At 34.4% G+C, this 14,799-nt stretch overlaps 1 protein-coding gene across 1 annotated transcript in view; it reads right to left on the bottom strand.

The window, feature by feature from the left end:
- CCDC178 (coiled-coil domain containing 178) overlaps nucleotides 1-14,799 on the bottom strand; it is a 483,946-nt gene that overhangs the window by 183,591 nt on the left and 285,556 nt on the right. The window lies entirely within an intron of this gene.

The following is a 14,799-nucleotide window of genomic DNA, read 5'->3' as shown; positions in this document are numbered from 1 at the left end:
TTATTGGAACACCTCACACTCATTGGTTAACATATTGTCTTCAGCCTCTTTTGCTGTACAGTAGCAGAGTTAAGTAATTGCAATAGAAACTGAGTGGACCATAAAGCCTGAAATATTTACTGTCTATTCCTTTACAGACAAAAATTTGCTGACCCCTACTATAGGGTCTTAATTAATATATTAGTATTGTGCTGTATTAGTCCATTTTCACACTGCTGATAAAGACATACCTGAGACTGGGAAGAAAAGGAGGTTTAATTGGACTTACAGTTCCACATTGCTGGGGAGGTCTGAGAATCATGGCGGGAAGTGAAAGGCACTTTTTACATGGTGACAGCAAGAGAAAATGAGGAAGATGCAAAAGTGGAAACCCCTGATAAAACCATCAGATCTAGTGAAACTTATTCACCACCATGAGAACAGTATGGGGGAAAGTGCCCTCATGATTAAATTATCTCCCACCAGGTCCCTCCCACAACACGTGAGAATTATGGGAGTACAATTCAATATGAGATTTGGGTGGGGACATAGAACAAAACCATATCACATGCTTAACAAAGTTCCAATTTAGACCTCTCATTCAAGATCTATTTGGGCTCTATTTAGGCCTAAGCATAAAAAAAGATGGCTAGAAAGCATTTTTATTTTTCCAGCAGAGAACCATAGTAAGGTGATATAGCCAATCAACAGTAACTTCAAAACTGTCTCCAAGTCCTTAAAAAAAAAAAAAAAAAGGCAATCTTTGTGAGCTTTGTAAGTACTCTCAAAATGGACTCAACAACTTTACAAAGAGTAATCAGAGCTGTTAAAATACCATAAATCACACCCAAATGTGTCTACCCCATGCCTTATTTCATTAAAAGTGGTTCATGGAGGTCTTGGATTATGAGAAGCTAAAGGTCTGCTCAGTTTTTGACTCACGAAAATTTCTGTTTTGGGGGCTCAGAATTAATTTCATAATGCTGAACTAAGCTAAAGTTTAATTTCATGGGCAGCATAGGTGTCCATTCATTTGCAGAATGGCTAAGTAAACTGTGGAAGTCACCTACCATGAAAGACTCTACAGTGATGAGAAGAAATGGACTAGACAAACATTATAACCACACTGAATGATCTTTAAAATATGGGGCTGAGCAGGGAAGACAGAAACAGAATAATAAATTTTGCATAAACCAGCTCATAAAGGAAAGTACGAATGGTCAATTTGATAGAAAAAATATTTACAAATCAAAGGGGGAGGAAATAAATGAAGAGTTAATATTTTGAGGATATGTAAGTCTATATGGTCAGCAATGGCACTGCTCTCTCTTAAAATGATTAAGTAAACGGATATCTAGATCTTCCAGGTTTTTACAGTGGCTTAACAGAAAACCTCTAAATAAGGTAAACCAAACATCAAACATGTCTGGAAATCCAGTCCTGTAACCATAGATCTCTCAGGATTCATAACCATGAGATTTCTTCTATCAACTAGCCTCAATCAGAAAAATAAAGGCATAAAACCTGTCATCATTACTAGTTACTGAATTCATGGTTGTTTCTCTCTATGCCATCTCTTTCTCTCACCTTTGTTTTTCTTCAACTTCTATTTATTTTTGTATCTTCTCTTTTCTTCCTTTTGTGTCCCCTCATTATCTTTGTCAAGCTTAAAACATTCAAAACATTCAAAACATTCAATTATTTAACGTCCTCTTGTCACATCTTTTCATCCTGTCATTTCCTCAGCCCTCTTTCTTCCCACATTAAGGTGTGGAAATAGAAATATGTCAAACTAAAAATCTTTGGGGAAATATTGAATGACCCACTTTTATGTTTTTCTCACAAAATAAAACACTTCAGGTAGTACGATGGAAGGAAAGTTAAACATAGATGGTGTAGTTCATTACATGGCTGCCTTCTTTTAGATGTTGGCCATATATTAATCTGGATAGTTACTATAACAAATGTATGAAATTAAAAACTTTTGGTTTAACTGGAAAGGTTAGTAAGAAGTATTTTATGATTCTATATAAATATGACATTTTAGCCTGGCAGGGAATTTTAAGTGTGCCATTGTAGTAAGTTTCCATTAGTAAGTTAAATATGTGACAAATATAATTATATTCTTTTATATGCATAAATACACAAATAATTCTTTTTATATTTGTAACTTATTGACAGACATGAAGAGAGGTAGAGGCTGATAAGGAGCAAAACAAGCGGAAATCTCTTTAGGAGGAATGTAGGACTCAAAAGCAATAGAACTGCAATTTGTAATGAGGCATTTGTTATTGAAAGGTAATTCTTCATTAATTGATACTAAATATTGTGCATACATATTGGTATGTGAAGAAATGTGTACAGATTAGCATTGTTGGAAAACTACCACTAAGACAGGCACAGTTAGTACTTTTTAACATGGCACTATGTATAGCTCTGTCACTGTCATCACCATGTTTTATTACAGTTACTATCTTCATATTAATTTCCCCACTTCTGTGAATTTTTTGTGCCATATAAACTTTTTGCTCTTATGCTTGGTACATAATAGTTTCTCAGTAAACATTATTGAACAATTTAATAAATGTGTGAAACTGCATTAATACCAATACTTTCATGGGCACAGAGGTACATTTATGAAGAAAATAGATGAACCAATTACTAATAATTTTTATCTTCTAAAAGTATCCACTTGAGTCATGTGTTCTTAAATGAGTGGACTTTTCAAAGAATTATACTTGAATGGTATTTTGTTTGTGTGTATGTTTTTATTCAGTGGACAAACATTTCACAATTCATTTTTACAACATAAAAACATAGAAATTTATCTATTTACATTTTCACTGAGAAAAATAATAAGGTTTCCAGTTCCTTAAATCCTAGTTTGCAAAAGCATTTTACTGTATAATCTCTCTGTGTTGCATTCCAGTTTACTTGTAGGTTTTCCTTGGAAGGCTAACAGAAATCTAAACTACCTGCTTTGCTGCCTCCATACACTTTGCTAAGCTGTGTTCTCACAACTCAGGAGATTAAAATTTCAAAAAAAAAAAAAAAGTCAGACAGTTTCACATGAAATGACTGTAGTTGATTTTCAAAAATTACAGAGGATCTTCACAGCTGCCAGTGGATATGAATACTTTAAGAAAAGCGAAAATAGTAAATAAGAATACAAAAGCAGCATTTGAATGACCTTATCCCAAATATTTCTGAACAAAAAAATGATAAATTTATTGCATATTTCAATTACTTAAATATGGAGAAGTGACACATGTCTAAATTGAAACAATGCTTATACAATATACTGCTGTCTCTTTGGGTGGGAGAAGCAATGCTCCTCAGTGTCACAGGATTCCTCCTTTCTTTGTCCTAGGTCAGAACAAGTGCCCTTTCCTACCCTTAAAACCCTGCCCATGTCAAACCTATTTTCTTTCCTTCATACAAGTTTCTTCCTTTCAATTTTCCCAAGAAAATAAAGAAAGGAAGGAAAGAAGAAAGAAAGAAAGAGCAAGACTCCTGGAATTACATGCTGCATCCATTCCAGAAATATTCAGTATCATCAGTTTTTACCTTGCTTTGATCTCAGACTAATGACCGACCTGAGGATAGCCCTTATATGGAAACCTGTTCATATGCAATCAGGCACTGAAATTTTGAATATTCTCAAATTGACAGACTCCTGAACTTTATTTTGAATAGTAACACTTATGGACACTATCTGAAGTTCAGGCAGGCCATTGAGTCTTCCAGGCATCTGGGATCAAGCTAGTCCTTCAGAAGTTGTGTCTTTGATAGTTCTCAAAGAAAGATAATCCCTGGAATTTGGGAATATGCTGCTCTACATGGCAAAGGGACTTTGCACCTATGACTAAGGTTACAGATTTGGAGGTAAAGACATCATTTTGGATTATCTGAGTGGGACTAACTAATCACAAGTTCTTAAAAGTGAGAATCTCTTCTAGCTGAAGTTCAGAGAGATGTGGAGCAAGAAGCAGGAGAAATTTAAAATATGTATGGGAATTGAGATCTGTCATCAAACCCACCACTGTCGTTGAAGATTAAGGAAGGAGGCTACAAGCCAAGGAAGGCAGGCAGCCTGTAGAAGCTAGAAATGGCCCTCAACTCACAGCAAGAAAGCAGAGACCTAGTTCCAACAATTGCAAGAAATTGAATTCTGTGAACAATCTGAACAATTCAAGTGAGCAAGGAAACAGATGCTTCCCTGAGCTCTCAGAAGGGGAATACAGTCCTGGCAACAACTTGACTTAACCTATCAAGATCCAAGTCAGACTTTTGACCTACAGAGCTATAAGATAACTTTGTGTATTTTTAAGCTTATAAATTCGTGCTGGTGTGTTATGGCAGCAATATAAAACTAATGTGGCAACCCAGGTAACTGTGCTAGGTACTAGACATATAAAATTAATAAGATATTGTAGAGAAATAAGCTTTTTTTTTCTTTTTTTAATTATTATTATACTTTAAGTTCTAGGGTACATGTGCATAACATGCAGGTTTGTTACATATGTATACTTGTGCCATGTTGGTGTGCTGCACCCATCAACTCGTCAGCACCCATCAACTCGTCATTTACATCAGGTATAACTCCCAATGCAATTCCTCCCCCATCCCCCCTCCCCATGATAGGCCCCAGTGTGTGATGTTCCCCTTCCCGAGTCCAAGTGATCTCATTGTTCAGTTCCCACCTATGAGTGAGAACGTGCGGTGTTTGGTTTTCTGTTCTTGCGATAGTTTGCTGAGAATGATGGTTTTCAGCTGCATCCACGTCCCTACAAAGGACACAAACTCATCCTTTTTTATGGCTGCATAGTATTCCATGGTGTATATGTGCCACATTTTCTTAATCCAGTCTGTCACTGATGGACATTTGGGTTGATTCCAAGTCTTTGCTATTGTGAATAGTGCCGCAATAAACATATGTGTGCATGTGTCTTTATAGCAGCATGATTTATAATCCTTTGGGTATATACCCAGTAATGGGATGGCTGGGTCATATGGTACTTCTAGCTCTAGATCCTTGAGGAATCGCCATACTGTTTTCCATAATGGTTGAACTAGTTTACAATCCCACCAACAGTGTAAAAGTGTTCCTATTTCTCCACATCCTCTCCAGCACCTGTTGTTTCCTGACTTTTTAATGATCGCCATTCTAACTGGTGTGAGATGGTATCTCATTGTAGTTTTGATTTGCATTTCTCTGATGGCCATTGATGATGAGTATTTTTTCATGTGTCTGTTGGCTGTATGAATGTCTTCTTTTGAGAAATGTCTGTTCATATCCTTTGCCCACTTTTGGATGGGGTTGTTTTCTTCTTGTAAATTTGTTTGAGTTCTTTGTAGGTTCTAGATATTAGCCCTTTGTCAGATGCGTAGATTGCAAAAATTTTCTCCCAATCTGTAGGTTGCCTGTTCACTCTGATGGTAGTTTTTTTTGCTGTGCAGAAGCTCTTTAGTTTAATTAGATCCCATTTGTCAATTTTGGCTTTTGTTGCCATTGCTTTTGGTGTTTTAGACATGAAGTCCTTGCCCATGCCTATGTCATGAATGGTATTACCTAGGTTTTCTTCTAGGGTTTTTATGGTATTAGGTGTAACATTTAAGTCTCTAATCCAACTTGAATTAATTTTCGTATAAGGAGTAAGGAAGGGATCCAGTTTCAGCTTTCTACATATGGCTAGCCAGTTTTCCCAGCACCATTTGTTAAATAGGGAATCCTTTCCCCATTTCTTGTTTTTCTCAGGTTTGTCAAAGATCAGATGGCTGTAGATGTGTGGTATTATTTCTGAGGATTCTGTTCTGTTCCATTGGTCTATATCTCTGTTTTGGTACCAGTACCATGTTGTTTTGGTTACTGTATTCAGAAATAAGGTTTTTAACAGTGGAAAATCAGGAAACAAGTTATTAGTAAATGAATTATAAATAAATGTATTCAATCATTTATTCATTTATTTTGCATTTAATGTCTGTTTTCTAACAGTATGTGAAGTGACTTTAGACAGTTTGGACCATAATCTGGAAAGATACAATTCTGAATGCCATAATCCAAAATGTTGAAATCCAAAAGATAAAAATTTCCTAAAGATAAAAATCCCAAAAGTCTAAAATCCCTAACTTCTAAAATTCTGAAAATCACAATAATAAGATGGTTGTGTCATGTTAGGCCAGCTCTTATGGATTATCTTCGTGCAATTTCCCATAATCTGTCCCTGTAATACAGTTTCACATGCCTAATTTTCTTTCCAGTTTTTCTTTTTCTTATTTTTCAACACCATTTTAAACGGTCAGCATTATTTCTTATAATTCGCTAGGCTATGTATTTTATGTTTGTATCATTTCCAATACTGGAGGTATAAATTGGGTAGAGGCTTTTAGAGAGTCCTAATTTGCTTTATGCATATTTTGCAAATTTGACTCCATGAAAGTACACTATCATAAGGTTTTCTCTGTGTGTTAGTATTGTGCATGTATAGAAAAATGTTAAAGTTTCTCTATAAGGGAAGAAACTTTTTTTTTTTTGTACATCTGCCTTTGTGAAAGATAAAATTCCTTAAGATCTTGGCTCTTTGGGCAACTGTGTATGCAGTGGTGACCCTTTGAAGTTTTTGATCCATTTTGTCAAAAGACTTAGGTTGTTTGTCATGGTATTTCAGACTACCACAACTATAAAGCTGGGTGCACACATTTATCAACCATAGTGATATGTGTTTATACATTTCCCTTTTTGACCTATTTCTTTATGAACATGGTTCATCTACTCATGAAATGCATAGAACTGTCATTAGTATACCTAAGTGCTTATGCTTGCAAAAATATATATGTTATTATTGCTTATTTTATTGTGTAAAGTGGCATACGAAGTTTTGTCATGTTTTTATATGTTTTTTCCAATCTCTTATTAAAATTTAAATAAGTACCTTAATTAAAAAAATTGTTTTTTCCAGAATTATATTTTCAGGATTTTGATCTTACAGGATTTCAACATTTGAAGTTATGGCATTCCAGATTGTATCTTTGGGAATTATGATTGGCTTCTCTTGTCAATAACTGCTGAAAAATCAGTTCTGATATGGTATAGAGTAGACTATGCCAAGATTTCCTAACTAGATTTGTTTGTTTCAATTATAACGGACAGACTAAACCATTATCCCTCCCTTAAGGTAAATTCATTTATTCACTTGATAATTTATTGATTATATTTTAAAGGTCTATTATTATTAAATAAGTAAGAATATTTTGACACTCGTGTTTCTCCATCACGATTAAATATAGCTTAATTGTATTATGAACTTCCTATTCTGTTAGGTACAAAAGTCTCTCTAGCCAATAACTTTTATACGATTAACTAATTAGCTAACTATGTAAGTTTTTTTAAGTGTATATTTTGACAATTTCTGTTTGAATTAGTAGCAATTCAAGCTATAATTTAAAAATAAAACTTTGGTTAGAAATATTATCTGTGCTAGGGAAATTATTTTAAAAATCAGCAAATAAGCAAGACATCCCCTCCAGTTATCAAGGTCTTGCTTCTTACTTCTTGTTGCTCCAGGTCTATTTCTGCATGTTTATTTTTGAGCTGTCAGTTGGTATGTAATGGCACAGTCATATGGTTGCTCTTCATTAAAGAATAACTGGGTCCAGCATGCCCCCTTTCCACATTCAATGCAGTGACCACAAGTAAGATTCAAGTATGACAATGAACAAACTACCTACATTACAGCTTTTTGTGGGCTAAGAAATTGTTGGGTAAATAATACTGTATTCTTTCAAGAATACTAACCCACTCTTACAAATATACATATATACAGACTGCTGGATTTCTCAGATAATCACAACTTTATATAGATAATACAAGGAGAATAAACTTGTCAAATTGCTTAAGCATTGAAACTATAAAATGTTTAAAGAAATGTTATTGTACTCTTTCAAATCCAGAATATATCTTCAGAACTTACTTTTCTTTTACTAAAAAAGAGATGCAAAATATTTGCATTTGGTATAGGTCTTTTATAAAAAGGTTGTCATTGATGGGTTTTCTACTCATCAAGGTCTGTATTAATCCCTTGATCTTTCTTTAACTTTATTCTTAAGATACAGAATATATCGTTATAAGGATTAATACATTTTTATAAGTGAATACACCAACATAACTAGCATCTACATGAAAATATAGAAAAAATATCATCACCCTAGAAACCTCACTCATCTCCATTCCCAGTCAATAATTAACCATTCCCCCAAACACACAAGTTTTGGTTGCTTCTTATAATCATATAATTACAATATTGTACCATAGTATATATTCTTTTGAGTCTAGTATCTTTTGCTCAATCTTAATTTTGTCAGATTAATTCATACTTTTTATGTGGCAACAGTTCATTAATTATTATTACTATATACTATTCCATTTTATGAATAAACAACAATTTATGCACTCTGCTGTCCATAAATTCATTTGGGAGCTATTATGAATAAAGCTGACAGTAACACTTGGTATAAAATATTAACATATTTTGCTGCACATCTCAATTTTTAAAAGAGTACAGTTTATAAACGATGTATTTCTTTCATGGTTGGTACTTGTGACTCATTTAAAACATCTCTGGCAATTACAAAATAAATCAGATGTTCTCACAGGTTTTTCCCTAACCTAAAAGCTTTATATAACATTAACATTTATATCTTTAAACAGGTAGAACTGGTTTTTAAATACATTGTGAAATAGAAAGTCAAGGTTCCTTTTTTAAAAAAAGTATTTAGATATCCAAGTGATCATGTACTATTTATTGATTCAGCACCATATATTATCTAGTACATCTCTGTACACTGTATTTTGGTGGTATCTTCTTGTAATTCAAGAGACTATGTTTACATTCTGGGTGTGTTTCTAAAATCTCTATTCTGTCTGTTGTTCTCTTATCTGTCTTTGTACCAATATCACAATTTCTTATAATGTGGCCTCATAGTAAGTCTAGGTATCTGGCAGTAATTTCTCAACTTTGTCCATCTTCAAGTCTGTCTTCAAGACTCTTAGCCCTTCGCATTTCCTTAGGCATTTTAGAATGAATGCATCAATTTCCAAACATTCTGCTTGAATTTTTAAGTAGGATTGCGTCATACATATAAACCAACTTGGGGAGAGAATTCACATCTTTAAAATACTGAATTTCCAATTTATAAATTTGGTAGATCATTTCATTTATTTAGAAATTATTGGATTTTTCTGAGAAAGGTTTGTAGTTTTCTGCAGAGAAGACTTGTACATCTTTTGTTAAATATATACTTTGTTAAATATATACTTAGATGTTTAGTTATTCTATTACAAATAGTATCTATTTTAATGTTTTATGTTCTAAATACTTGTGGCTAGTATATGGAGATACAATTGATTTTTGTTTATTTTATATCCATTGATTCTCAAAAATTCACTTATTAGTTCTTGCTGTTTATCTGTAAAGTCCTTTGGATTATCTATGTACAAATAATGTTCTCATATAATGACAACTTTTAAAGCCATCTTTTATCATGTTAAACAATTTAGTTTTTGCCTCTAGTTTGCTGAAAATATCATAAATGGGTTTTGAATATTGCTAAGGCTTTTTAGTATCAATTGAGATTATTATTTGATCCTTTTCTTCCTTTTTTGCTAATGTGATACATTATATTTACTGAATATTTTAAAGGCTGTAAATTGCTTACTTTGATTTTGTGTAAGTCAAACATTCCCCTACCCAATATTGCAAGTTATTAATTACCTTTTCACCTGCTATTTTTCTCCATGGATAATAGAAAAATAACCATTCATTTAAACATAATTAATATGAGGACAGAACTAAGATGCAATGGGAATAACAGGGTTCAAAATCATTAGTGTACTAGCTGTGTTTTACTGTTATCCTCCATTCATGAGAACAATAAAATCTGCTCTGTCTGCCTAACATGGTGATTATAAAGATAAATAACTGAGTACCAGTGAAAATCCATGATAAGCTACCAAGTAATATTATTAAGATAAAGTTTAAATTGTTATTTCTTAATCTATTATGTATTAAAGTTCTATTTAATAAGATAAGTAACTTGAATCTTCTTCTCTAGTATTTTTATTTTCCTTGAACATTAAAGCAAAGTTTGTCTATTAATTTTTTCCCAAAGCTATCCAAATTGCCAAAACTAACAAATGAGAAAGTTTCAAATCAATGAGACTTTAATAAACTGTTGTAATGAATATATCAATGTGTTTATTCTGCTTTCATAAACTCATGACTGATAACATAAATCAAAATGTAAGGTAAGTAATGAATGTAGTCTGTCTTATTTTTGATAAGAGAAAAATCATAGTTTTTAATATAGTTTTATTCTAAACAAAGCTCCTTAAGATGAACCCTCTGACCTAAGGAAGCTCATAACAGTAAAACCACAGCCTCAGTCTCTTTCCAGTTCTCCTTATAGGGAAAATGGACTGTAACAACATTCTCTGCCCAATTTTGTTAGAGAAAGTAACATGTTAAATTTCTTCTTTTCATTTTCAACCTTTGTACTACTTAAGAATGAATGATATAAAATTCAAAGTAGAAGCGACATGATCATGTTCAATTTAAGCCTACTAGTCATATTTAAAAGATTTCTTCTAAAAATTAGTTACGAATTATTTTTTGGTGTTGTCTTTCTCCTTTTTCTAGCTTTATCAATTTTCATTTATTAGATAGCCTGGTGATAGAATTCCAAAGATAGACTATGTTTTCCTGAAAGATAAAGTGAAGAGCTCAGCAGTAGAATAGTCTGCAACAGCAGAGTCACACTAGTTATCTACTGCAAGTTTCACTTTGTTAGCTTTCATAGCCAGTTAGCTTTAATGTCGGGTTCATCATATGAATTGGGGGAACAAGATCAGCACTTGGGCTCCAAACATCTTCCCTATTATTATCGCTCCATTTGTTTCGGTGATTATTCTATACCCTACAACATGTACTTATGTCCAAGACAAACAGAAGATGATGGGGGAATTCCTGCATTTTCCACAGAGGGAAAACACAAAAATCAAAAGAGATCCACGCTGATTAAAATGCACACCTATAAATAAAAGGACTCTAAACTGTTACCCTAACTTGGCTAATCGTTAGGATTCCTACTCATAAAAACCAAAGATATTTTTGTAAATTTGTTTTTACACAAATAAGGTCATGGTCTTTGATTGAGACTTCTCCTTATAAGAAAATTCTCTAGAAGCCAAACTCTAAGAATTTCTTTGTAATTCCCCATGGACTATCCAATGACAAAAGAAAACACATGCTCAATTAAGATTAAAAGTCTGCTGAGATAAAAAAAACAATGAATTATAGTTTAGTTTTCTTGAATAGTAAAACTTAAAAATATTTATTTTATACCTTTGTGCATATTAAATTATTTAGTGAAAATTGTTAAAAATCAATAATCCTTGATATGTTGAAAAACATTTGCCTTTGAAATAAAAACGTGTATTTCTTTTGTTGGACTTTATTTATTTTTGTTGGAAAGAGACTCGATGACTTGTGTTATAACATTCCTTAAATAATTTTAGGATAAGCTGGGGTTAAAATTCTAAATAAAAACTTTGAAATTAATAAAATAATTTCTGAGGACACCAGATATCTTAAAATGGTCACAGCTACCTACTAGATGAAATTCATTATCTTGAGATTCAACATCTTGTCAAAGTCTTCATCACTAATTAAAATAGCAATGGAAGAGCATCTGCAATTACTCTGTTTAGGATAAAATTACAAGGGTTATAAATCTCCAAGCTTCAGGGCATAAACTGATCACCAGCTGGGGTGAAAAAGAAATGTCTACCTATTGTGTAGTTTTGCAAAATTAGATACATTATATGTTTCACTCCCTCAGAAACATCTGCCACAGACTACCATTTGAGAGGCTATTGGACTGCACGCGAGGGACACTACTTTTGCTATGTTATAGAAATTACAGGGTTCATATATATAAAACCTAAAATGCAGGGGCTTATTAAAAGAATGCTTCACTTTAGTGGTGGTTTAGATTCTTCCCAGGCTAGTGAGAAAAGGTCATTACAGATGTCAGGTAGAATATGAGTAATTCGAGTTCAAATTTTGGTGTTAGTCCCTTTGCCATGAAATAGCCAGCATTATTATAGATGCTATTTGGTAGTTTACACAGGAAAAAAGAAAAAAAAATTAAGAATGCACATGAACTTTGAACTATCAAAGGACATTGACAAAAAAGAGAAATGAGTGTAGCAAATAATGTTCTGAGGCAGCTCCCCTTCCACCCTCATCTTTGCTGCGCAAATGAAGAGGCTGGTTTACTTTCAGGCCAAACAGACGTAAACCTGCATGAGGAAAGGACTGGAGGATCCCGTCTCTTTTACTAGGTTGGGTGAGGAGAAAGAAGATGAAGGAAGAGGCCAGACGTCACAGAATGTCTGCAGCACATTCTACATCAGTCTTGAGAATGCTGTCCAGGAGAGACCCTGGTAGCCCAAATCACCATATAGAATTCCAAGAAAATGGGGGGTGGGGAACTTGGAGTCCGTAAGGAAGAGAACTCAGTAACTGAGAAGGGGAAGACTGCAATGGAGATTGGACTTTGTCAATTCAGAATTAGTTCATAATGGTTAATAACTACTTAACATTTATTAATCTATTACTAATTAATGGCTAATAGTCCATATTATTAATCTGCCCCTAAGTTAAAGGAGCTCGCAGAAAATCCAAAAGCAGAATATGAGGTAAATAGCTCTTTTTCACATTCAATTATCTTGTATTACATTCCTAAATCACAAACTTTGGCAATATGCAGATTAAGTGGAATAGGGCTATTGTTACTTTTTAAAAATATTTAAATTTAACTGAAGTGTTTTAGGGTGTTATCTTTGCCATTTACTCCAGTCCCTGATGCTCGTTACTGACTTAGGCCCAATCTTTCATACATGGGTATTGCACTCAGCCTGTAAAATCTTTAGTATAATGGTATCACGTTTCAACATAGCTCTAACTATTTTATTTAACTTGGTTTATCAAAATGTACTATATCCAGAAATTGTTTAGAAGCCTTATTGTAAGATAATTTTATGAAAACGTCAATTCTCACCATCCTTTTTTTCACCATTAGAAATAACAGTGGCCGGGCGCGGTGGCTCACGCCTGTAATCCTAGGACTTTGGGAGGCCGAGGCGGGCAGATCACAAAGTCAGGAGATCGAGACCACGGAGAAACCCTATCTCTACTAAAAATACAGAAAATTAGCCGGGCGCGGTGGCGGGCGCGTGTAGTCCCAGCTACTCAGGAGGCTGAGGCAGAAGAATGGCGTGAACCAGGGAGGCGGAGCTTGCAGTGAGCCAAGATCGCGCCACTGCACTCCAGCCTGAGTGACAGAGCGAGACTCTGTCTCAAAACAACAACAACAACAACAACAACAAAAGAAATAACAGTGATATCAAGTTTTAAAACTCCTATTTCTCAAACTCTGGTCACTATAATGTTCTGCGAAAAAATTCCAAGATAGATCTTAATTTTTTTTAGCCATAGAGTCTACAATCGAATACTGACTACAGTTTTAGTAATCACTGAACAAATACTGTATTTTTCTTCCTACAGCCTTAAAATATTTGTCTACTTTACCTGTATGTCTCAATCGTACATTGGCATACTTCACCTTTTCCCCACCCCCGCTACATTAGCACTCCACTGCTGATGGTCAGTTCATAGTTCACCATAGACCCCAGATGTGCTCCTGCACATTTTGAGTCCTTTCAAGGAGTTAGTGGTTCTGCCTCAGTCCAGGTGCATTTTCCTCTGAAAGGAATCTGCTAAAATCTATTATTTAGGATAAGTGTATTGTAAGTAGTTACAGTATACATGATGACCATTTCATTGCAAATTAGATGAATTTTAACTCTTACTAAATTTATTTTGACTAAATTAATGTCAGATGAAATTTTAGAGTTTTTCACTTGAAACTTTTAAAATGAAAAACATTACCACAAAATATTCCTAATTTTTTCTGATTCTTACTGTTCAAGGAATGGCCACACTGAGCTTAGCCATCAAGGTGATTATCAGGATCTGTGAATTATTAACCTAGGATCTGCTGCATTGATTACCAAGCCAGGGGGTTTGCAAAGCTGAGCTACTACAGAGGGGTCTTTACCTTTCTAAACCTCAAGTTACCACCAGGCACTTCTGGGAAATTTGGGAGGTTTGGGTCATAACTGTGGTGGCCAAATCTACTCCCGCTTAATGCTCCTAAGAACATATGCTTTGGAAGGAAAACCAAGGTTCCAAAGAGTAATTGAAAAGTCTAAGGCAAAGATGTTCTAAATTAATCTTGCAGAAGTGAAACTGTGGATAGGCAAGGGAGTGGCTTGTATTAGTTTTGCATTGCTGCATAACAAATCACCACAAAGTAAGCAGCTTAAAACAACATCCAGGGATCATCTCACAGTTCTGTAGGTCAGAAATTCTGGCATGACCCAGGTGGGTTCTCGGCTTAGTGTTTGACACACAAGGTGGCAGCTGGAGTGAGTTCTCACTCAGAAAACACCCAGGGCTGTTGCTCACTTTCCAAGTCCATCAGGTGGCTGGCAGGGTTTATTTCCTTGTAGCTGTATGACTGAGGTTCCTGTTTTCCTATTGGCTGTCATCCAGGCATTGCTCTCAGCAACTAGAAATGCAGGCAGGTGGCCCACTCCAGCTTCAAGCCAGCAGTGAAGAACCCCCTGTCAAAGCCCCTCTCACTTTGAATCTCTTTTACCAGGAAAAGCCTACTCTCTTCTAAAGACTCAATTAGGTC

This window comes from Chlorocebus sabaeus, chromosome 18 (genome assembly GCF_047675955.1).
Source record: "Chlorocebus sabaeus isolate Y175 chromosome 18, mChlSab1.0.hap1, whole genome shotgun sequence".
Lineage (NCBI taxonomy): Eukaryota > Metazoa > Chordata > Mammalia > Primates > Cercopithecidae > Chlorocebus > Chlorocebus sabaeus.
Note: the sequence above shows the minus strand (reverse complement) of the source record. Positions and strands in the feature narration are given on the sequence as shown.